Raw genomic sequence first — 23,709 nt, 5'->3', positions numbered from 1 at the left:
CACACTGGCAGAAGCACACACCTGTCTCACCGAGAACATCTGTGGTGGTAAACTGTTTACTCTCTTATCCATGGAGCTGATAAATGTCTGATTCCATGGTTTGAGTAGCAGCACTGAGCCTTTTTGGAGGACTCTGTGTAATTTAAAAAGCCATGAGCAAAATAACAGGATGTAACACCTCGTAATCCCTATTTCAGTTTGGTTCACTCTGACATGATTTATTGGCATGAAAGTAATGTATAGCCTGGCAAAACGTCACGGTGAGAGAGGAGCATTTGCACACCATGTCCCAATTTCCCCTTTTTGTTTTTGTGCATTTGTGTGTGTGTGGAAAATCACTGACTGTGTCTGTGTTTAATGGCTATCTGAATAAAGAGTGAGGGTTCACTGGAGAAAGACAGAGGGGAAAACTGGTGTATGAGTGAAAGAGAGAGCATTTTTGTTTGTCATGCTGTGTGTGTGTGTGTGTGTGTGTGTGTGTTTATGACAGCAGGGGCAGAGAGCAGAAATCCCATTAACAGTATGAGTTTGTGGATGGAAAATGAAATAGTTTCTTAAAGGCCTCTTTATCGAGTCGAGCTGGACAATTACCATCTTCCTCCCGAAAATGCCTCCCAACATCCTTCCACTCTGCTGCCCCTCTCTCTCTTCTCCATTCATATGTACCTCTCTCTAGCTTCCCTCCTCTTCATTCTCTTCCAGGTTAAATTTAAGGCTTCTCTTCCTCGTCTTCTTATGAGTCTACCTCTTCCCGGTTTCTTTCCATTACACTTCTTCTTTCTCTTCTCTCTTCCACCTCCTTTGCTCCTTCCTCCATACATTACCCCGATTCTCCTCCCTCCACTCCTCCTGCTCTCCACTTAGACATTTTTCTATCCCAACTTTTGCCCTAATTTAATTTTCTGCACCATTAATACTAAGCTAAGGCCTTATCGGCACTGATTTGCAGCACACTCACAGAGAAGAAGGCAAGTCTCATTGTGCGGGCCATTCCTTAAATCAAACTGGTGGTGTGACCCAGCCGCCTGATGGGAGGAGAAACTGATGGATGGTGGCAGAGACAGAAAAAAATGGCTAAATATAAGCTCAGCCCAAAGGACGACACAGATGCACGCCTACCCAAATACACACACACACACACACACACACACACACACACACACACACACACACACACACACACACACACACACACACACACACACACACACACACACACACACACACACACACACACACACTGATTCTGCCAAGCAAGGTTCTGGCTGAAGGGAGTGCTAGTAATTGACAGTGGAGGGTGCAGCCATCAGCTTTCCATGAAGTCCAAACTACATTCTGTCTATAACAAACCTGCCTGAACCAAGACACTGTGTCAGTGCTGTTGCTTTAATTTAAACTGGGATTATATGACAGAGAGGCTCAGTGCAGATGTCAAACGTCCAAACATCCATTTTTTGGTAGATTTTTCATACTTTTGATACGATTACTCCAAGTCAAGTTGTACATAGCACTGCTTTAAGGTCCGTTCGTGTTTTCTCTATACATATTTGTAAGGGTGAGGGTCCAGGAAGAACTGTCTGCACTACAAGGGCTCCACCTCTGCATGTGAAAGAAAATAAGTGGTGCATGCTTAAAACAAATGTTTGGTATGAGGAGAGACTGCACAAGGAGAATCTCCACACCTTCATAACCCATTATTACCAGAACTGTAATTGAAGTATGTTGTAGAAATCAGGATGAGCCGTAGCAAAAGCAGTCAAAGTGCAACAGTAATATCATCTGTCCTTCACACAACACAGCTTTGCTTTTCTAATGGAGACAATAGAGGCTCATCCGTCAAGGACTCTCACGGTCTTGGTGTTTTTGGACCTTGGTGCTTGACGCTGGTCACAACATAATCACATACCATAACAAAATAGTAGAAAACATATTCACGGTCAGGTCTGTTATGTGCTCTGATTAACAGTCATGTCCAGACTTATTTCTGATCGTCACAATACAATTAACCAAGTACAAATGAAAGTTTTCTACAACAAAGTAGTCAATCATGCTAAAACTAAGACTTTCACTCAAGAGCCTCAAGGGTCGTGTCGTGTGTTGTTTATTATATTTAGACTTACTTTTTTCACTTGTTTTTTAAAAGAGATTCAGGCACCAAAACTACTTGGTTAGGTTTGTCAAAATATCATGGTTTGGTGTCGAACTTAAGCCATTATGGAAGTCCTCATGGCCACTTGACACTTCTCCAAAAGTAGGTCAAACCCCCATGTTAAACTGTCCAGCTTTACAGCAGAAATTTCCATATAACTGTCCTACTTAAATTGCATTCAGGCTTAAGTACAAGTTTAAGCTTTGAATGACAGGTTGGTAACATCACCAGACAGTTCATGGCACAAAAATATTTATAGGACCCAACTCAGCTCCAATCATGTTCCACCTCTGCTCATTTTTGGATCAGTTGGGCCTTAGGAGGAGCCAGACACGGTCATGATATTGACGGTTGGAGCCACCTGACTAAATTTTTAAATCATTTTGCAAAAATCCTGTGGGTGACAAAGTGGACAGTTTATGTAAGCATCAAATACAACCTTACATGTTTGAAGCTTCTCCATTTTCTGGGTTTACAGCTCTACTTCATGACTACGTGGCTAAAAAGGAACGAATTAATGCAGTCTAGTTCCATGGAAATATCATTTTTTGAAGGTTGGGCTCTTTTTCTGAGATATTTTGGTGTGAACTCTGGAATTTTTGCCCTGACATCGGCCCCACTAGACTCATTCTGCTGGCCTGACTGAAAAACCCATGATTCATTTATTTTGATGTTGTTTTGTAAGCTCCTTCTTTAGCCTGCAGTACAGTCGTTTCTTGTCTTATTCCACCACTGGCCTGCTCAACAGTGGCTTCGTCCACAGTGAATAGTCTGGGTTAGAACCTGAAACAACCCTGTACACTAGTCACACCTTGTCCTGTTGACGTAAACAGCCGTCTGAAGGTAGACAGTATTTTAACCTAGTGTGTTTCCTCTAACTGAGTGTAACGTAGTGTCATGGAGCACAGCGGGATCTGTGGGCTGAGCTGTGTTTGTTGGCTTGACTGGTGCTCTGCTCTGGCTCTTTGATGCTGCACTGTTGATGTCATGTTGTGAGCGTTGCCGAGGCCCTTGCCCACAGCGGCGGCCTTGTCCTTTGTAACATCATGTGTTTTGCCTCTGAGGCATTCGAGGCGCTGACAGAGAGATTGAAATTGAGTTTACACTTTAACATCATCAGCAATAAATGATGAGTTCAACCCTGAGACACAATTACACATGACTGCACAGCGAAGGTTGAATAATGAATGAACTTTTGGTGTGAATGTAACACAGTGAGGGTTTTTCAAATAGCATGTCAGTGAACGCCCACTGAGATTTTTTTCCTCTTTGAAAGAGAGGGATAATGTACAGTGCAGGGCTTAGGAGGAGATGCTGGAGAAAAGGCACTAGAGTGATTTGATCCCAGGCCAGCAGCCTACAAGAGGCTCAATAGATAGTCAAACCCTTTTGTTGATTTATTCCAGTGCTGGGTAATTTCACCTACCAGATATCACAATGCAGTTAAACACTGAGTAGACAAAAAAAAGAATATAATTTTTCAGTTGTGTAATTGGATAAAGGGAAAGATGGCAAACCTGCTTGATGCAATGTTTAGCGTGAGTTGTAATTTCTGCCGTTTGATTTCCCTCGTGTTTGTTACAGCTCCCCGCCTGGCATCTATTAGGGCCTCTGCAAATATTAGCGCCTCTGCAATCACCAATCACGTAGACTCGCGCACACCGACATACTCTGATACACACTGAGTTTCCTTTTCAAATTTCTCCTCTCATGCTTTGTCTTATATTTACTCACAGCAATCCTCACCTCCTGCTCCACGCCTCATTCCATCCCTCCCAGTGCCTAGAAATAATTGGCATGCTCCAGCCGAACTGCTTATTAAATAAACAACACATCGCTCAAAATGGGCTGCCTCGACTCCTTGCAGTGGGTTCAGACACACGTGTTGTGGCACCTTCAAGGTTCTATTAATCAGTCAGATGTAATTTGTGCAGATTGCCTAAGTGGATAGTGTGCAAGCAGAAGACGCTGTGATGTGTTGTTCCTGAATAATAGGGTTCATTTGTAGTGTTTACCAAGGTTTATTTACACAGTTGAAGTTGTCTGATGGTCATATTCTTTTATGGATGTGCTTGACCAGATGTTAATGAACTGCTCGCAGTGTGGAGGCTCATTTCCATGTATACAGCGTTTTGGAGGAGTCGGGCAGAATTTAACGTGCCATCTGTGATGAGAGTTGTACATCTGATAACCTGGGAGACCTGCAGCCTTTTCCACCTGTCTGTTGCTTAATACCTGCCTTGCCTTGACAACAAATTGGTGCTCAGCTGAGTTTGACAGCAGAGCAGGGAGCCAGGTGTTGTTTTTCAACCAGTTCTTATCCAGGGAATGGACACGAGAGCTTTTAAGAAATATTCTGCTTTACCTTCACCCAGAACCACATGAGACTTCCGCAATTCATCTACAGTCTTCAGCCTTAACACAGCGGGAAAGTGTAGGATCATACTTTGTTTAAACATCAAAAAAGTCAGATTTTTACTATAGGGGCCCTCTATGAATACCTTTCAACTGAGATATATGTGTCTGACCTGTTTCCTTGTTAAACTAGCAGAGTCATATACACTTCCTATTCTGAGGATGAGAGTAATTACATAGACTCTGCTGATGCATTGAGACATATGCCTGAACCTCATTCATTTTCTTTTTCTGTAAATGAGTCCATAGGCTCCACCACCGTACAGCTAATTTTGTAGCTCATTTTATTACTGTTGTTATGGTTGCTCCCTGCTTCCGCTCTGGCAAACCAATGCTAATAACAAATGACATGATGACTACTAACGGACCAGTGCAGGAATGCTGCCACAGAAACCAGATTTCAAGCTCTGGTATATTGTGAAATGCAGAGAGATTTATCTGGTGGTAATGAGCTTAATAAGCAGGCTTAAGCTGTGTTAACTCATTTGTCAAGGGCTTGAATGAAACAGACGTTCATTTATATGTAAGTAAGTGAATACGCATGTAAGTGCTGCACTCCAGCTTTAACCCTCTGAACCCCAAGCAGTTTCTCACCATTTGTTTACTTCTGTCACCATTTTACTCAGTGTGGGCTCATTTTTCACTGCAACATAACGTCCTGCAACTCCATTGAAACAGAACAATGTAGAAGTTATAACACCATTCATCATTCATCTTTCCTGTCATCCCTTCTCGGGTCTATGTAAACCCAAGTTCCTCTGAAAAGATGGTTTTTTTTGGGACGACTCTTGGTTGCATTTTTTCAGGATCATTGGGAAATTCACCATGCACTGATCCTTCCTGTCTTCACATTTTTTGGCTCAGATAAATGTTGTAATTTTGGCAATTTTCTTCAAGATAACATGCCTTCAAACCTGCCTGTGGGTTTTTGGGTTCAGAGGGTTCATAATGATTGGTATAGAGAACCGCTTAATTTTAAAAACTAAGATGCCGTCTGGCTACAAGGAGACAAATAATATTAACAATTACTCATTAATTCATTTAGTCTTGTCCTGGTCAAGTTTATGATGATATTTAATGCACACACCTGTAATATACACAATCATGTGCACTAGGTGAGAGAATTTCTTTATCCTCAACCATGTTAGCATTTTTTTAAAGCAGTGGTTTCATTCTACAGTTGAGAGCATCCTCTACAGGTGACACTGAAGTCTGACTATTTAATTTAAGAAATTAAAACCAACCCAAAACCACAGAAGAAATTACATAGTGTGTAAAACTATCACCTTAAATGTTTAAATGTGTGTCCTATACAGCCAGACTCTGGGAGTCTGTCATCAAAGGTCATTAAATGGCGGTGCCGTGGCAACTCACTGCCATTTCAGCTAATTAGCTGAACATAATTGCACTCTGTGAGCGTGTAAAATTCATATAGCTGTCAGATGACTGTCGGCATACTTGACACTGAGGAGCGACTGAGCAGATGGCAGCAGAGACAGGATGATGGAGTGAGGGAACAAGGTTGAAAACAAAGGGGAGATAAAAGATGGACAAGGTGAAGGAGAGGCGGGGGGGAAGGAGGGAGACAGCGGTGGTGACAGAGACTGATCAGGGGATGGAGAGAAACAAATAGAGATGGGGAGAGAGAATCGGCAAACTTTCTGTCCTGCTGCGTTGTCTGCAGATGAGGGGACAGCACTTTGAGAATGATGGAGTGGAGGAAATAAAAGAGAGTGGGAGAAAAAGGAAAAAAACAATGTTGACCCTAACATTGTATGACACGCACACACGCACATATTCACACAAAAACAGTCTATATGTTGCATGGACCATTGCAGACAATACTGTGCATCAAACACCATTTAACATTTACAATGTGCCCTCATATGCAGGTGTACAAAACCCTCATAATTACTATAATGGCTCGTATGTCTCTGCTGCTGTATTAAATATAATCTGTAACTTAATTATTTAGAAACACCATCTGGTTCAAATGCGTTTGTTGGTTTTCATAAAAGTCCATTCATTATTTGGGGTGTACATTTGGTGATGTGCTGGTGGAGCTGAGCTTCGACCGGCGCAGTACATTCTTTTTAACACCTATTTGGAAGAAAAAAGAAAACTTTAACTCCTTTACACAGTGTGGTGCACTTCAGTTAAGCTTTTAAAGATTCTGAAGTCCTTCCATTTAAAGTGCTTCTACTGCTGCTTTGCTACCATTGTTGATGTTCTTGTTTAATTTTATGCCCCTTGAGTAATTTTCCTCCTGTTGGAAACTTTTTAATCGACCACATCCATGTGGACACAGATGTGTTTAAAACATTCATGTCTGAAGTCTGGGCATTAAAGACTGGATTGAAAGCCTCTCAAATGTTCGTTTCAGCATTACCGGTCTCACTACAAACTCATCACATTCTTCTGCTTTTTTCGGCATGCCTTGGAGCCACATTTGAATGATACTGAATATCCTTTATTTTCATTTTTCAAAAATCCTTGGGTAGTCCATAGACTGTGAATATCACAAACAGACACCATGAGATTGTACTCACATGTTCTCTGCTGGTATCGTCACTGTCGCCCCTTTTCAGGTAACAAGGATTTCACTTTGTAACACATAATGAATATTGTTAGAGGGAAACTTAACCACATACTTTTGGTGCCTAAACTGAAACAAGCAGTGAGTGAAAATGAGGTTGAGTCACAAACATGAATCTTAGTATCTTTGGTGAAAGTCCTGTGAATTACACCACCCCTTCATGGAGCTTTCTTGAGCTGGAAAAAATGGCTGTACATCCATAGGCATTGAATATTAACACTGGTGACACCAACACCAAAGGGCACGTCTGAGACACCTGCAGCTTCTACAAAACAGCAGTATTTCATGCTCTGGGAAGGAGAACGAGCTGTTTCAGCACTTTTACTAAACTTTCCAACCGAATTTTCTTGACAAAGTGCAGAAAGAAATTTTGGATGTGGGTTCCACAATTCTACAGTTTCATTTAGCAGATGCTTTTATCCAAAGTGACGTACATCTGAGAGCCAATGCAACACAAGCAAGGATCTAGTCAGGAGAAAACAACCTGGGTAAGAGCCATAAAACAAGTCCAAGTGTGACAATAGGACTGTGGTGTATACAGGATCTAGTCTGCATCGCTTTAGCATCAGATTCAAATGTTTTTTCAAAGCCTCAACTCTTCACACTGATTCTGTTTATTCACTAAATGCTTCAGACCAACTAGAGGCCATTCTTTTCAAGCGATTTAGAAAACCTTTTTCTTGCTTAGTTGCTGCATTTTTAGCTATTATTCAGTGAAGTCCTCTGTGGACATCCATTACGTCACCAGCTGGTTACTAACTGGAGATTTGTGAGCTTGCCTCTAAACCACTTAGCAAATGTTATTTCTGGTAAAGACTCCATACCAATTATGCCATTAAAGTAAGATATTAGTGTGATTAAATAGGGGATGAGAGGAGCAGTGATTGGTTGAGAGGAGCTGAGAGACAGATGAGACCAGAACGAGCATGAGGAGAGGAGAGGACGGAGAGGGATAAAGTGAGATAAATCCTGTTAAGGTGGTATTAATGTTTTTAAGCATACTGATAGCTGCTGTGCATGTGTGTTAGTGTGTGTGTGTGTGTGTGTGTGTGACAGTGCAGCACTGCTATAGGCTCATTAGGCTACAGGGGAGAATAGCTAAAAGGATTAGACTGACATGGATTATTCACGCATGGAGTACTGGAACCAAGGAGGTAGAGAGAGTGAGAAACGGAGAGGGGCTGCATATGTAAGAGAAGCTGAGAATATAAATATGTATGTCTATAAGAATATATGTGGTGGAGGGATGAAAAGAGGAAATGGCAGAGAAACAGATGAGGATGAGAAAAAGGGCTCAGGAAGTGGGAGAAGAGAGAGACAGAAAAGATGAGGTCTGAGATTTAAGATGGAGCTTGAGATTGAGAAACCTGCCGAGTGTAACGGAATGAGGAAGTAGAGATGGAGCGAGATAGAAAGGGAGAGGATGACAGATTGGGATATAAACTCAAACAGAGAGATGAGGTGGTAGATGGACGCAAAGCAGCATGGGTAAAAAAAACAGGGATGAGAGAGAGAGACAGAAGACAACAGGAGCTGAGAGAAATCAGATGGAAATAAAGAGGAAAGAAATGAGTGATGGGAGCGGAGGGATGAGAAAAAAATGAAGAAAGACATAAATGAACTGCAGAATAGAGCTAGAAATAAGGAAGAGGTTGCAATAGAGAGAAGATGAGAGACGAAAAAAGGAGAAATGAGGATGCTTTCAAGTGTATTTCAACTTTTCTACGAGCAGGTATTTAATCAGGCAAGTTGATGAAGAACCTTTGTAGAAAAAGCATGTGTTGTCTCCCACAACCATCTGCTCTCTCCTACATAGCAGTTCCACTGTCAAAACTACGCAGCAAATTATCATTATGCTGCTGTGAAAATATGTATATATGTAAAATTCGAATGTGGACAATTGTATTGAAAAATACAATTAAATCTTCATAACACTGTGCTGCGACAAAAATCTGGCCTCTTCTTCCTGAAAAGACATCAAACAGCTGCCCTTTAACCAAAACAGCTGATTTCTCTCTGTCTGATAGGCACTTGTCCAACCTTGTTGACTTTATCCTAAAAAACACGGTCGTGACTGAGACGACGGGAATTTGTCCAACTGCATTTGCCCACAGTTCCTGAGCTAGCAAACCTCTGGTCTCACGCTCTTCCAACCCTGACACCTGTCTGGTCTCAGTCTCTGCCATGATCGTGTGGCGCCGCTGCCTTCAGGGACTGGAAATCAGAAGTGTGGGAATAACTGCGTCACATCACGAAGCTAGTCAACACAGCTGCGACTGAGATAGAAAGGGGAGGGAAAAGGAGAGGGAAGAGGGAAGGAGAGGAGGAAGGCATACAGAGTGATGCATTGCTGAAAAGGGAGAGGTGGAAAAAGGAAAGAAATAGAGGGGCAAGAGGAGAGAGATAGTGGAATGAAGAACATGGTGGGATTGAAGATGGAGGGAGAGAGCAAATGGAAAAAAGGAGAGATACGAGATATAGAGAGCAGGGGAGGGGCTGAAGTCAGGAAGTCTACAATCAACTGAATAAAGATGAAGGAGGACAGGAGAAGAAGTCGGTTGAGGAAATGGTGGTTTTAATAAACAGGGTGAATGGTATCAGAGGACAATAGGTTAGGGGGGCAAACACACACAAAACATACAGAAAATGAGCAATGACATGGTCAAATATTTGGAGAGAACAGCCGGAAAAGCCGTCTGGCAGAGTGTGTTCAACCCTGACATGTAATTATGTGGTTTTGGATGTGATTCTACATAAGTGCATGTGTGCAGTGAGACCTGCATGTGGATAAATGTGCCTGTGTTTGGTATGTGGACATTCACATCTCTGTTTATGTGCTCAGAGACTCTAAAATCCACTAATTATTTAAGTGGATCTGGCTGATCATGGCTTTTCATGGCTTGGATTTTTGAAAAGAAAAACACAACAAGCAGCACTTTTTAAAAATGTGTTTGTTCTCACTTCAACATCACAGAGCAGATGTGTTTGTCTTTTTATTTGTGTCTCTATAGCTCTCGCTGTCTCGACAGAGGAGTGTTTGAGCTTCAGCTTCTCTGTGTGCAGGGTGAGTTTATGTTTCTGTCTGTTATTGTGTGTGTGTGTGTGTGTGTGTGTGTGTGTGTGTGTGTGTGTGTGTGTGTGTGTGTGTGAGAGAGAGAGGACAGTTTTTGTCTTTGTGAATGTGACTGTGTGTTCTTATACTTCTATATTAGTGAGGACCAAGTTTTAGACCTGAAAGATAATGACATTTTATAACTTTAGGACCATTTTTACAATCTTCAAAGGTTTTCAGCAGACTCCCACACAATTTCTAACTTGTAGAAATACATTTATTGGCGACATTTCGATGCTTGACCTTCACCAGGGGAATGGTTTGATGCAAAAAGAGACACTGTCTTAAATGCTGTAACAAAGCCACCAACATCTACCGGTGAAACTATTTTTGCAAGTTACACAGTATGTGGGAGTTTGATGACCGCCCCCCCCTTTTTTTTACACACCTGCCTCTTGAAACAGATGTGTAGAGAGTTCCTTTGTCTTAATAGATGCCAGTCCTCACAGGTTCATTCAAGAATAATTATTTTTGATAGTCAAGGTTGAGGTAAGGTTTTGAAGGATTTGTAATTTAATGGTCTTTTCTGACCAAATAGCCCCAGGAACTGCACTCAGTTTAAATCCGAAATTAAGACATTTTTCACAGTTTCCTCCGTGTTCACACTGAATAACTAACATGCTTCATTAAAGGTTCTGGGTGCAACACTGAACTCCTGGATGTTGCAAGAACACCACCAGCTCAGGTCAAATCAAATAGGCTCACATAAATAAGGTGAAAAACATAAATAATATAATGCAACATAATGATTCTTTTGGTGTTTTGGGGCATCAGCTGAATGCTCCGGACTGCACTCTCAGTTTTGAGTGTCTGTTTATAGGCTTGGGGAGGACCAACAGTTTCAAAGGAAGGGACTCACATGCTGTAACATTTACTAACATGCACATGAGGCCAGATCAGCTGACAAAACACAGGACACAGAAGTGGTTGTGACTTCCTTTTCTGTTAAGGACACTATTACTCCACTGTATCTTTTCCATGTGGGTAGTTGTTTAGTGCTGTAATAATCATGCATATTGCACCTTTAAATGACACTAATAAAGGTTTAATAATCACGAATGAAGAATAGCACAGAGAACAGATAAGTTGGGATTGTTACCAGACTGTAGTTGGGAAGCCTCGAATATGGTGTTAGCTCACTTCAGCTTAGCTTGGCTTGCTGCCATGCGTCAACTATGCTGCTGTTTTTATTACTCCGCCGAGGAAGTAAATGAAGAGTAATGACGATCGCCGTTGAAAGTCAGAAATGACACAAGGACCAAGTGATTCAATTTTGGCAGTGATGCAGCTTATAGTCTGGATCCACAGATTTGTTAAAATCCACCACTGTGGACTTATTGGGACTTATCCATCGGAAATTATACAAGGAACCATTGATTAATTTAAGGGGGTGTTTCCCATCAATTCCTGCCCGCTACATATTTAGGTCATGTGATTCGGTATCCATACATAACATACACATTCATAACACACGCTTGTGTTCAGCACAAGGTCATTTTGTTTGTAGGTACATCTATATTAAATGGCCACATTCTATAGTGTCGTGATTTCTGATCACCAATAAGTAATAAACAAAAGCTGCATTTCTACAAGACAAATGCTGTGTTTCTGACAATGCCTTAGCGGGGAATAAACAGCCTGGACGGAGTACTGCACTCTGAGTGCTTTTCTTGTTACGACTGTGTGTACTTCCTGTGATGTCACACACATAACCAAACCTGGAACCCATCTCGTTAAAGGAGGCAGGCTTGGCTTGCAACAGGATGATCTACAGTGGGAGAGTGTATTGCCATCCAGGTCACCATGTTGATGCTAATTGTTGATGTTCAGCTCTTCAGACTTCACTCTGATGGTTCCTAGCACATCAGAGAGTACTAATTACAGAAACTTCTGTGAAGGTTAAGAACAGAAAATTCACGAGTTGATAAGAAAAAGGTTGGGTGTACCATTGCCATGTGTCTACATAGCAGTTATCTGTATGTTTCTTTGTATGAGGGGTCACACACTCCATTACAAACCTCAGATGCTGCCTGTCTTACACATTTTCTATTATCGCTGCATTCATCCTCAGCCTCTGTTCACTTCTTTCAGTCACATTTCCTCTATCTATTTTAAGAACAATGTGTACACTAGTTTCTGAGGGCAAGTGATTAAATTGCATCCCTCGAGGAAATACATTTTTATCACATTTATTCACCTCTGACTTTCACATAGAATCTCTAAATGAAAATTATATTAAATAATTACAACTGTTTGGAGAGTGTTATATGAAAATTTGAACTCATACTAATCAAACACATATTGATTGAAGAACTTACTATTTTGACAGTAGTTTTTGTTTGATATTTGCTGTGGACAGATTTCTGCCATATATATATATATATATATATATATATATATATATATATATATATATATATATATATATATATATATATATATATATATATATACTTCAACTGCTTGAATTTAAAAAAACAGGAAAAATATGGGCGTTCTAAAATTTTTGACTGGTAGTATATATTTTTTAACAAAACACGAGAAGCTTTAGGTTTTATTGTGAATATAAAGAGAAGCCCGAGGATGAGGTACAAAGCAAAAACATTTGCAACTAACATCCTCAAAAGTAGCTCATCCATGTTTACAAATTGGAATATCCTTCCCATTATTCTTTTCATGATCCATAACCAGAACATATTTGAACCTCTGCAGGTGTATGTGCCTGCCAAAAGCTTTCCAGTCATGGACATAAGTAATGCTCATTTGGTCATTTCTGAAGTGAACAAAATATAAAGATAACAGTGATGTGGCCATCAAAAATAGACATTTTGGGAAATCTCAGAGCAAACATACATTTCAAACTTGCATCAGACTCGCTTTGTTAATAAATTTAGATAGTGAGGTCCTGAGTCCTTAGATGTCATTGCAAACCGGGTCATCTTTTTAACTTGGAAACAAACATTGCTGTCTTATTACCAATGTGCTTGTGAGAAACATGGCATCAGAATTAAGTGAAAGTGTCACAAGTCTTGCTCAGCGTTAAATCCTCACTAGACTGAAGGTTCTAAAGAAGGTGGTACTTGCCACTCTGAAACGCTTTGTAGACACTTAATCGGTTGCATCCAAAGCCTGATCAGGCAGATCAAATGTGACCACACCATCAGAAGATCAATTCATCAGATACAGAACTTGCTAAATAAAGAACACAAGATTCCAGTTAGCTGTGCTGTCAAAAGAAGGCTGTCTAGTAGTTCTCGGAAGAGGAGCACCGTCTCTAAACCATTTCTCAGGAGGGGAAACAATGCCTAACGCTCGGGGTGGGAAAACATAAACCAGCATTTCACAGTGGACAACTGGAAAGTGATGAATCCAAATTAGAATTTTAGGAAGAGAAGGGCGTATGTGAGGAGACAAGCAGGAGAGAAAATCATACCACAGTGAAACATAGTGGTGGGAATATTCAAGTCTGGGGGTGTTTTGCCTGCTCTTGAGTCGGTCACCTGCACCCTGACCAGGGAGAAGTGCCACTTGATTCATCAGAGACATGCTCTAGTTTGCATCTTTGTGGGTGGAAGGATTCCTCCACTTTCATCTGACCTAAGCCTCACTGAACCTTTATGGGGGCACTTGAAGTCTGAGAGCACTGAGAGCCAGCTGTCATTAAAGACCCTCACCAATTATATTCGAGAGTCTCATGTCCTAATTATGTTTTTTCTATGCTAGAAGACATATGAGGAATGAAATAAGCAGTCACCACCGTGACTATGCATCACCTTCTTTAAATTGCAGTGCAGAAATGACAGGAAGGAAGCAATCCCATCAACATCGTGCAGTGTGGAGTGGTTGAAGTCATTGCTTCACACAAATTGTGAAAGGAAAATGTGTAAAGTAAGCCATTTTAAGGCTCTATTTATATTAAATTGATTTAAAAAATCTAAATATGGAAATTTTATGCTTATTTTTAGGGGTTGAGGGACTTTAAACCAATAGTGAAACTTAGAAAATGCCAAGATATTCTTAATTCATATATATTTTTCAGGGATTCAAGCTATCATTCAAACTGTTCAGCTGATATTATTTGATGAAAAATACATTAGCATGTATATTATTATATGAAATGTTTTATTAAATTTGGGATGAATAAAAAGTGGAGGCATCTTTACCAAAGTTCTCAGATGTTTCGACTCCACTACATATTGTAATAAAAGTGCTTGATGACCTTCTTTGTCTATTTTCTCAGCTTTATACTTTTGCCCCCAAAATATACATTCTATTGATCACTGTGATGTTGAGAATCTTGGCACAATTCAGCAGAAGATCTATGCACCACTTGATGAAAATTAGTGTTTGTTTCAAGGCATTTTCAAATTGGCAGAATTGACAGTTAGGCTAAATGTGACTTCTCTTGCTGTCAGAGACAGAAAGGAACGCTTCACTGCATCTGGGCGAACAGTCCGCTCAGACTGCTTCTTGATGCCAGCAGCGGATTACAAAACCCAGAGTTCCAAAATCAAAACACTCTCAGCTGTTCACAGGATCCCATTTAGTTTGAAATGCCTCTACACTCTCTTCAGACAGCCATCCTCATCAATCTCATGCCATAATCCATCATTATGAATGCAGAGTGGGAGGCTGTAGTTCAGGGCAATAGCCTCTTTTGTTTTCTGATGAAAAATAACCCAATGGCTGTGACTTTTCTATAGCAGCTGAGTGATGGTATTGATCTTAGAATAAAAGTACCAGGAACAGTATTAATTGTCTGTGGGACAGGTGACATCTCTTAGCAGCACTTTTTAAAAAACTTTTTAATGCAACAGACCCACTCAGCATGTTTTTTTGTAGTAAAGTCTTAAAAAATGTTACACTTTTAAAGTGTTGATATACTTTATTTTTAATATCCCTTATTAATCCCACGAGGGGAAATTCTGATTTTCGCATATCTCCCAATTGGGGGAGTCAGAGCGACGGGTCAACGCCCCTGGAGCAGAGAGTTAAGAGTTAAGGGCCTTGCTCAAGGGCCCAACAGTGGCCACATCGGGGCTTGAATCGCTGACCTGCTGATCAGTAGTCCAGAGACTTAACCGTTGCACCACCACTGCCCCTAACAACGTTCCTTCCAGCTACCACAAAAGTTTTACATCCAACAAAATGCACAATATACACACTACACTTCCTCGGGGTTCAACTTTTTAAATTGGGTCTAAAACATAGAATATATTACAACGATTGGACCCTCTAGTCATCATCCATTGGTTCCTGAAGAGTGGTTCTGACACTCAGTGTGGTGGCTCTGGCTGTTGCCATAGAGACACCTCCTGACTCTGCCTAACTTCTGTCTAATCCACAAATGGCCAAAGTGGTGAAGCATAGGTTGAGGAAAACAATGAAAATGTCTCTGGGCCATGGTCTGCCCTTAATGCATATGTTTAAGTCTTAATACAGTTTAAACAAGTGTATCATATAAAAACCCAGTTGTCATGAGTTGGGAAAATAGCAACAGAAACCAAAATTGTTTTGTGGTACCAGGCTGTTGATTTTGACGGCAATGTTGGACATTTTAACATGAGGGTCTTGCAGATGTAGTAACTTTTGGAGGCAGCTTCAAGTGGTCATTTAAGGAACTACAGCTTTATTTTTCTGCCCTGGAGTTTACTGCTTGGTCTAAAAGCATGTACAGGCAAGATTTTGGTTGTCAGAGTATTTGACATGACAGTTTTTTACTGATTATTTATTCCTGTGTACTTGATGGCACACAATTCACAACAGTTGAATTTCCAACATGAAAAAATAGCAAACCATTAGTACAAGTATAGAGATCTGTTCCCTTATGGTTTATCTCAAAGCTCAAGCCTGTAAACTGCAGTTATCTAAGGCTGTTACCACAGACAACTTTAGTCAAACTGTCAAGACATTATCTCCTCTATAGGAAAGAAAAATGAACCTTGAAGAAAAGTTCAGTGAACTTTGTAATTTCTGCTCCACTGCACTGGTCAACACTAATGGGGGAGAAAGTTTTAAAGATCCAGCACAGCAACTGGAATTGTTGCATTATATTATATTACTCAAATTCTTGATTCACTGTTGATGGCTTGAAGCTTAGGGAAGTCATTTTCTGCCAAACAAAATCAACAAACATTTCTTTTAGTCAGTCTTTAAAGGGTATTAATGCATCTACTTCCTCATAAACTATTTAAAGGTTGTCTTTAAAATATTTGGAATCTGACATTGTCTGCATTTATGTTCAACACAGAGCAGTCTGCTTCCTCCCTGTTGTTGACACATTGCTAACTTTAACACACACACACACGCTTAATTGAGAAGATAGCCTGAAGCCAAAGACGGGATGTGAAATCACCCCCCATACACCCATATGGGTTCATGTGCATCCTTGTGGGCAAACATTCTAAATAAAATAGACATCCACTAATGACAGTATTGCTGCATTGCGCTACTAGGCGTCGCATACTCCACAGGATACCTTTAAGGCCTCTACATACTCACATCTGGATTTTCACTTGCGTAACTGGAGCCCTTCTCTGGTCAGTGTGTGTGTGTACAGACTGATGTTTATTGACAGCTGAAAGTTTTGTAGCACCCATTGAGCATGGCGAACAACAATGTGAAAGTGCAGTGTCCAGATGTGTGAGGCTGACTGAGACCTATCCACACAGGCTCAATACTGTAATTATGGCCAAAGGTGCATCTACTAAATACTGACTTGAAGTGGGTGAATATTTATGCAATCATACTGTTATTACATTAAAGGAATCTGTTTTCACCTTGACATGAAAGAGTCTTTTTTTGTAAATCCTTGTCAAAAAGAAATCAGATTCAGTGTTGAAACACAATAAAAAGGTGAAAGCTTCCAGGGGGGGTTAATGCATTTTACAGCCACTGCATATGTGGACAAGGCTCAGCAATAGCGCTCTCATCAACCAGAGTAATTGAAAACACCTGTGTGAGTGTGCAGCACATTTATAGTTGAATGGGAAATGTTTGAAGGGCATGCAGGCTCTTTGTACTCACGCCCTCAAAAGTCCATTGAAACTTTTCTGCCCCACATCACAGTGACAGGGATAGGAGTCAGCCTCAAGATAACAAACACACTGGAAAACTGAATAAATCAGCAGCTGAGCACAGAAGAGCAGACAGCATCACATTTCTAACTCATCCCTCCTTCAGCCATCTTCCATCAACACCGTGTGACTTCTCTTGTGTTTGGGGCATGTGAGTGACAGCACTTGTGAAAGGCATCTATCTAACAGTTCATCCAAAAGAATTATCTACACTAGACTTATCAGCTACACTTCGAACACTTATGTTTGACAGTTAATATCTAAAACATGTAATTCTCTGGAAAGCAGTTTCACACAAAGGATTGCTCACATCTTTGGAGTGGATGCTGTAGATTTTAGCTGGAAGCTACACAGTCAGACTTTTGATTTATTTATTTATTTTTGCTACATTCTCCAATGAGAGAAGGAGACTACAAAAAGAAAGACTTCTGCCTAGAAATCCCACATCTTTCCAGCAAGTACAACCTTATTGGATGTAGTTCTATGACATGAAAGTCATTTTTAAGAGAATGCGTCTTGTTTTCTTGAAACATGATACAAGTGAAACCAAAGGAACTTTGTGAGTAATTTTAAAAAAAAAAAAAAAAAATGTAAAAAGTGCCCCTAAATCTAAAAATATATGATAGAAAAACTGGGAACAAACCCTATATGACATAAAACACCAGTGAACTAAATAATTCGAAAATGTCTATTATAAAAAAAAAATCAAGTGGCACTGTGGCGCTTGTAAGGTAAACACACACACACACACTTGTGCGTCCTGAACCACTATAGTGACTTCCTCTTAAGTGTTAATAGATTCTCATGGTCGCTTTATGACTTGTATCAGTATTCAAAGACACGCATGATTCTACTTATCTAATCAAGTGCCCTGCCGTCTGGCTAGCATCCTTAACAAGCTCTCCACATCACTAATGAGCTAATTAAGACGCCATTATAATCAGAGCAACTCTGGCTTATTGCAGATGAGACGTTAGATTAACACTACACAAAATATTGTGGATATGGAAGAAGGAGGTGGAGGACATCAATTAGTTCAAGGAAGAGGAAGAAGATGAGGAGGAAGGAAGGAAAGTCGAAGAAACTTGACTTTGGAGGTAGTTTTTAGAGCTCCAATCTGGCTCTTTCCGCAACAAATGGAAAGAGCCAGATTGGAGCAATAAAAACAACCATGCAGCCTCTTCAGACATGCAGGTCTCGGTGTAGCACTAAGACAATTTACTTTACTTTTCTGTGGGACTTAACACATTTCTTTTGACTTTATAATTTCTACATTATGCATACTATCTCAATATCAGCACTGACTTGGTAATGTTTTGTTTTAAAGCCTTAAATATACTCAAAGGAGTATAGAACGGATATAGATGGTATATAAAGAATGGATGAGCCATCACAATGTATGATTAACTTTGGAATTTGGCTGTTGCCATCTTGCACTTTAAAAAGTTTAGATGCACTTTAAGTTTTTATGTACCCCATTTCTTACAACTTCATTGATTTCAGTGCTGTGCTACCATATCTGTAATCTGATATGTGCATATTATGTTTAGCACCCTCGTTTTTTTTCCCCCATTTCTTGTGACATTTTCATTTTTCTGTTTGGAGATCTATAAACATAATCTAAGATAAACTCATGATAAGAACGTTAGTACACCATTTTCACTTGGTATCTGCATCTGTTTGTAGGTAGGGAGACCATATGCCTTTGCATTTACAGGTGCACATACTGTTGTGAAACTGCAGAGCTTGCAGACTGTAAAAACTACAGTGCATGTCAAGATAAATACTGGAATGCTGCAGTAAGACGTTCACTTGTTTTTCCTTCCTGTCAAGGAGGCGGTCATGTAGCTTTTTGCCAGCCTTGCTTGAGACAACAGCAGGAAGAGAAACAGGTGAAGTTAGGTGACCTTTCAAGTTGTTGGGTGTTTTGTTTTCTTTTGAACGTGGCCAAACTTTACATCTGGCTGTATTCCAACCACAGTGTGAGCCAGAATACCTCCAGATGTTGTTGTTATGATCAGCTAGTATTCTGGAAAACTGTTTTCATTGCTTTTAAATGTGTTTTTCCTTTACAGATAATATATTCCAGTATACATTGCATGTTCCTATCTGGTGTAAGTAGGGTATGGAGCAGCAGTATGCAGCACTTTTCTGAAACCTTTGTCTGGAAATGGCTTCACTTTCGTCACTAGCAAGTGTCATATTTTTGATACAGTTGTTCACTGATTTTCAAGGTACTTGGCTGGTAGGTTGTTCCAAGCATCCCAGAGAACTTGCTACCATCTGTGGATTCAGGTTGTGTAACTTGCTTCTGTTTCTTCATGTAATCCGACTGACTTACTGATGCTGAGATCCGGGCTCTGTGGAGGCCACTCCATCTGTTGCAGAACTGCTTGTTCTTCCTCTTGCTGAAGATAGATTTTTTTTGTGACACTGAGCCATGTTTGGGGTCATGGTGCAATTTGACTGGTCAGAACCCCCCCACCCTGATAGTGGAAACCTTTTTCACAGCAGAAATTTTGACCTGTCACAGCAGGAAAAGCAAAAGTGAAAGTAATTGCAGAGTTTTGTGAAGTGTCCCGATTAGACATGACAGTGAAACAGTAATGACACTAGGAGGATTTAGCTCCTCTGAATCAAATCCATTACATCTATGATTTTCCTGCTATGACATGCCAAAATCTCTGCTGTGGAACAGGTCTATTTGATGACGGAAATGAATTTAGACATCTAAAGTGCCCAAAGCTTTTTACTCTTATGGTCTTTTTTACTGTATGTTAGTGGCTGAATACAGAGTCTGTTGCAAGTTAGACTGTTGGTGGATCTCTCAGCTCAGTGGTTCCTGAAGTCGGGGTTGGAATCCCTCGGGAAGTTATGAAACATTGACAGGGGTCCCGAGGGGATTTCCAGAAGTCAATGAATATTTAAAAATGATCAGAAACTGCATATTTTCACCATCATTGTTATAGACATTTCAAATGGTTGTTAAATTAAATGCAAATAAAATTAAAGCCAGAATCGATGCCCTTCTGTCTAATTAGATCAGTTTAATGTTGAAATGAAAACGATAGCAGCAACAATGTAGGAGTCTGCTGTGTGTTTGCTCAGTGGTAGAATTTAGACATGAAATTTGCTGTATTCTGCTACTAGCCTATATTTAGCTACTCTAAAATAGTTTTATGGTTGTTGCACTGTTGACTTCTTATGTGTTATCATTCTGCCCATGTTTAGATAGCTGCAACCACCTCCGGGGATAGTGCTGATGGGATTTTGGCACCGCTACTTTAGTGGTTGAAAAATTTGGAAACCCCTGCCTTAGATGACACCATAAAAACTAACATCCATTTTTTTCATCGTCTCCTGACTCACAAGCAAACAGAGACCTTTCCTTTCCCCTCCTACAGTGTCAGGCCATCGAGCTGCTGCTGCTTGCATCTTTGAGCTGCGCAGCATCATTCAGCACTCCTTGCTCCCTCTGACCTCTTGTTCTCTCTGTTACTAATGATGCACACATGTTTCTACGGTGAACTACAGAATAAAAGCTGCCTTCACTCATGAATATACAGCTTGCTTAGACGCTGAGGTTCTATCTGGCTGACAAAACTCAATAATCCAGCCGCCTCTGTATGCCTAATGATACCCCTTCCTCACCAAAATCACATCTGCGATCCACCTTTCATTGTGTATCCTCTCAGCTTTTCATGTCCTTCGCTCTGCTCCACCCTCCAACCCTTTGTGTTGCACCACTTCTCGCTTACTGCTTTGTTTTCCACCTGCATGTTGTTGCATTTTCCATCTCTGACAGGCTCTGTCAGTTTTTAATATGACGGCCAGTATTGGACATGTTGTCATCTTGGCAGCAGCCTCAGTGTTTGGCTCTGCCATTAAAGCCTGTAGATTGTTACAGATGTAAGGAATTTGTCTGTTTTGCTTCATGTAGCAGAGAGTTCCATGTGAGCTGCTGCAGGGCTCCAAAGCTATACATTGAAGAAGGTGGTGAGACTGAGAAACGGCTGATTAAGATATTTTTCACTGCTCTGTATGAACAAAGGGTGTTGCTAAACATTAAAAGACCCTCTGCTCTCTGGCTGGAGTGTATTCCACTGCATTGCCTTTAGACTAAGCAGCATCAAATGAAACCAAACAGGATCATGGGGACAAAATAAAATGATTTTTATGGGTCACATGTATCTGCTTTATAGCAGGTTTAGACATATTTACAGATAGCAGGTTTCTTTTTAATCTGATCTAAAATCTAAGTGGAAATAACAAGATGCTTTCCTGTTTTCAGAATTGATCTCTTTAAATGCAGCTTCACACGTTGATGCAAATAGAAATTACAAGTATTTGCAAATTGTACCAAAAGGATCAAATGCCCCATATTACAAAATAAAATGCTACTTTCTCCTAAAGAAGTAATCCCTATTAAAATGTTTTCAGTATTCTGTGTCTGTTATCCAGAGCAATACAATCACTACTAGTGGAAAAATATGTCGCTGTTTTATTTTTTATATAAGTGAGAGACCACTGAAGATCAGAAGGTTGGAGAATTTGCTAATTTCTCATCTATCTCTGAGACAAATCCATGTCCTCTGTCAGATGCCTTTTCTGTCCCTAAAGTCAAAATTAAGCTGGGGTCAGGGGTAGTTGATTGTTTTTGGTTCACTGAATTTTGGAAAAGCTGACTAAGAACAGGACAGGTGCTCCAAGAACCAAACCACTCAGACCTTAAAAGTCAGCAGAACCTCATGTATTTTAGATTATATTTATGGCTAATAAAAATGCATTTTGCAGGCAGAATTTAAGTCCAGTCAGTCCAGTATGAGAAATCCTAACAATTTTAGGAGTTTTCCATTAAAAATCCCTTTCAAGCATTGGCTAGAAACCAATGAGAACCAGTGTATAGAGTCTCTAGCAACTACTTGGTAAACTGATGCTCGAATAACTCAGCCACAGGAACATGTAAAGAAAACAAAGACACAGATTCAAACTGTTGATAGATTACACTGCACAAAGATAAATGTCACAATGTGAAGAGAAAATCCAAAACATGCACACATTGTAAAATGACACAAGACAAAATAAACTGCAGGGGAGAAAAGTTAGACCAAGAAGTACACTGCGTCATAAAATGTAATACGTATGATGAATGGAATTTAATTTTACAAAACATTTCTTTGTCTGCTGAAAGGATACTTCATGGGACGAGCAGTTACTGAGTGTTTATTCCTTATTGCATTTCTTCACTGTCTGTTTGAGAGAGTGTGTTGTTTTGCTACTATGACGTTTATAGGGTTAGAAGGACTATGTTCAGTCGTGTGTAAGCTGTAAACTAACTGTATTGTGATGCCAACGCTGACTGTCTCAGTTGACTTCAGGTCAGTTCACATCTGATCTTCCTTCCAGGTTCCTTCAGTTCAATCTAATTCAAGTTTAACTTATGTACCTAAAATGCATTTAGGGCATTTATTATGAAATCATTCATTTAAATCAGCAACACAGCAAGGTTCTTTGATAGTACGTAAGCTGGCCATGGGATTTATTTACCATCTTACTGCGGTGAGGCTAATTAACGAATCTGGAATGGAATAAATACAACAAGAAAATAATAAACGGATCATGAAAAGTTTACAAAAATCCTGATAAAGAAGCATTAATGCATAATTAAAGAAACATAATGAAAAGAAAAGACACATTAATATTCCACACTCCTCATAATCAGCTAAAAGGGTGACCTGCTGAGAATCCCTTCAGTTTACAGAACATAAAATGGCAGCTGATGCAACACAGTGTGCTGTGGGTGGTGTGTTCTCTCAGATTAAACCAGGGTTATTCAAAACAAGTGATGCTGAACTGATGGTAGAAGAAGGGCTACTGAACTTTACTGTAGTCAAGATGAGAACCCTGAGTTATGATGAAATTGCTATGCTGGTAACATGCAGCTTCATCTCTCTTTGATAGAGTTATTAAAGAAGATATTATTTGCGGTCTGGGAGAACAGCACACAATGCTGTGTTTCATTGCACTGCTCTAAAGGACATTGGTACTTAATTTGAAAACCAGACTCCACTCTGTTCATGTGTTTTATTGATGCATCCAAGGTTCACGACAGAATTGCTCATGAAAAATTTTTTCTGAAGTTGTTTACCAGTGATGTCTCAAAGTACATTCTAAGATCCTGATCTTCTGTTATGCCTATCAGGCAATGCAGGTTAAGTGGGAATATGGTGGCAGACAGTGCTGTTTGCTAAGGCGGAGTCCTATTTGGTTCAGTGTATACATGGACAACATGTATGTGGAAACAACTGAATGGGTGATGGAGCACATCAGCTCATCTATGACCACTCAGACACTGTAAAGC

General features: G+C 40.1%; 1 protein-coding gene across 2 annotated transcripts in view; it reads left to right on the top strand.

Moving 5' to 3' along the window:
* elfn2a (extracellular leucine-rich repeat and fibronectin type III domain containing 2a) overlaps positions 1-23,709 on the top strand; it is a 290,230-nt gene that overhangs the window by 46,701 nt on the left and 219,820 nt on the right. Inside the window, exon 2 of one of the 2 annotated variants that reach the window (XM_055010277.1) lies at positions 10,172-10,224. The exons of the other annotated variant lie outside the window; for it this stretch is intronic. The gene's annotated coding sequence lies outside the window, so the exon portion shown is untranslated. The remainder of the gene's footprint in view (positions 1-10,171; positions 10,225-23,709) is intronic. 2 annotated transcript variants of the gene reach the window in all.

Source organism: Amphiprion ocellaris, chromosome 4, assembly GCF_022539595.1.
Source record: "Amphiprion ocellaris isolate individual 3 ecotype Okinawa chromosome 4, ASM2253959v1, whole genome shotgun sequence".
In the NCBI taxonomy this organism is placed as follows: domain Eukaryota; kingdom Metazoa; phylum Chordata; class Actinopteri; family Pomacentridae; genus Amphiprion; species Amphiprion ocellaris.
Note: the sequence above shows the minus strand (reverse complement) of the source record. Positions and strands in the feature narration are given on the sequence as shown.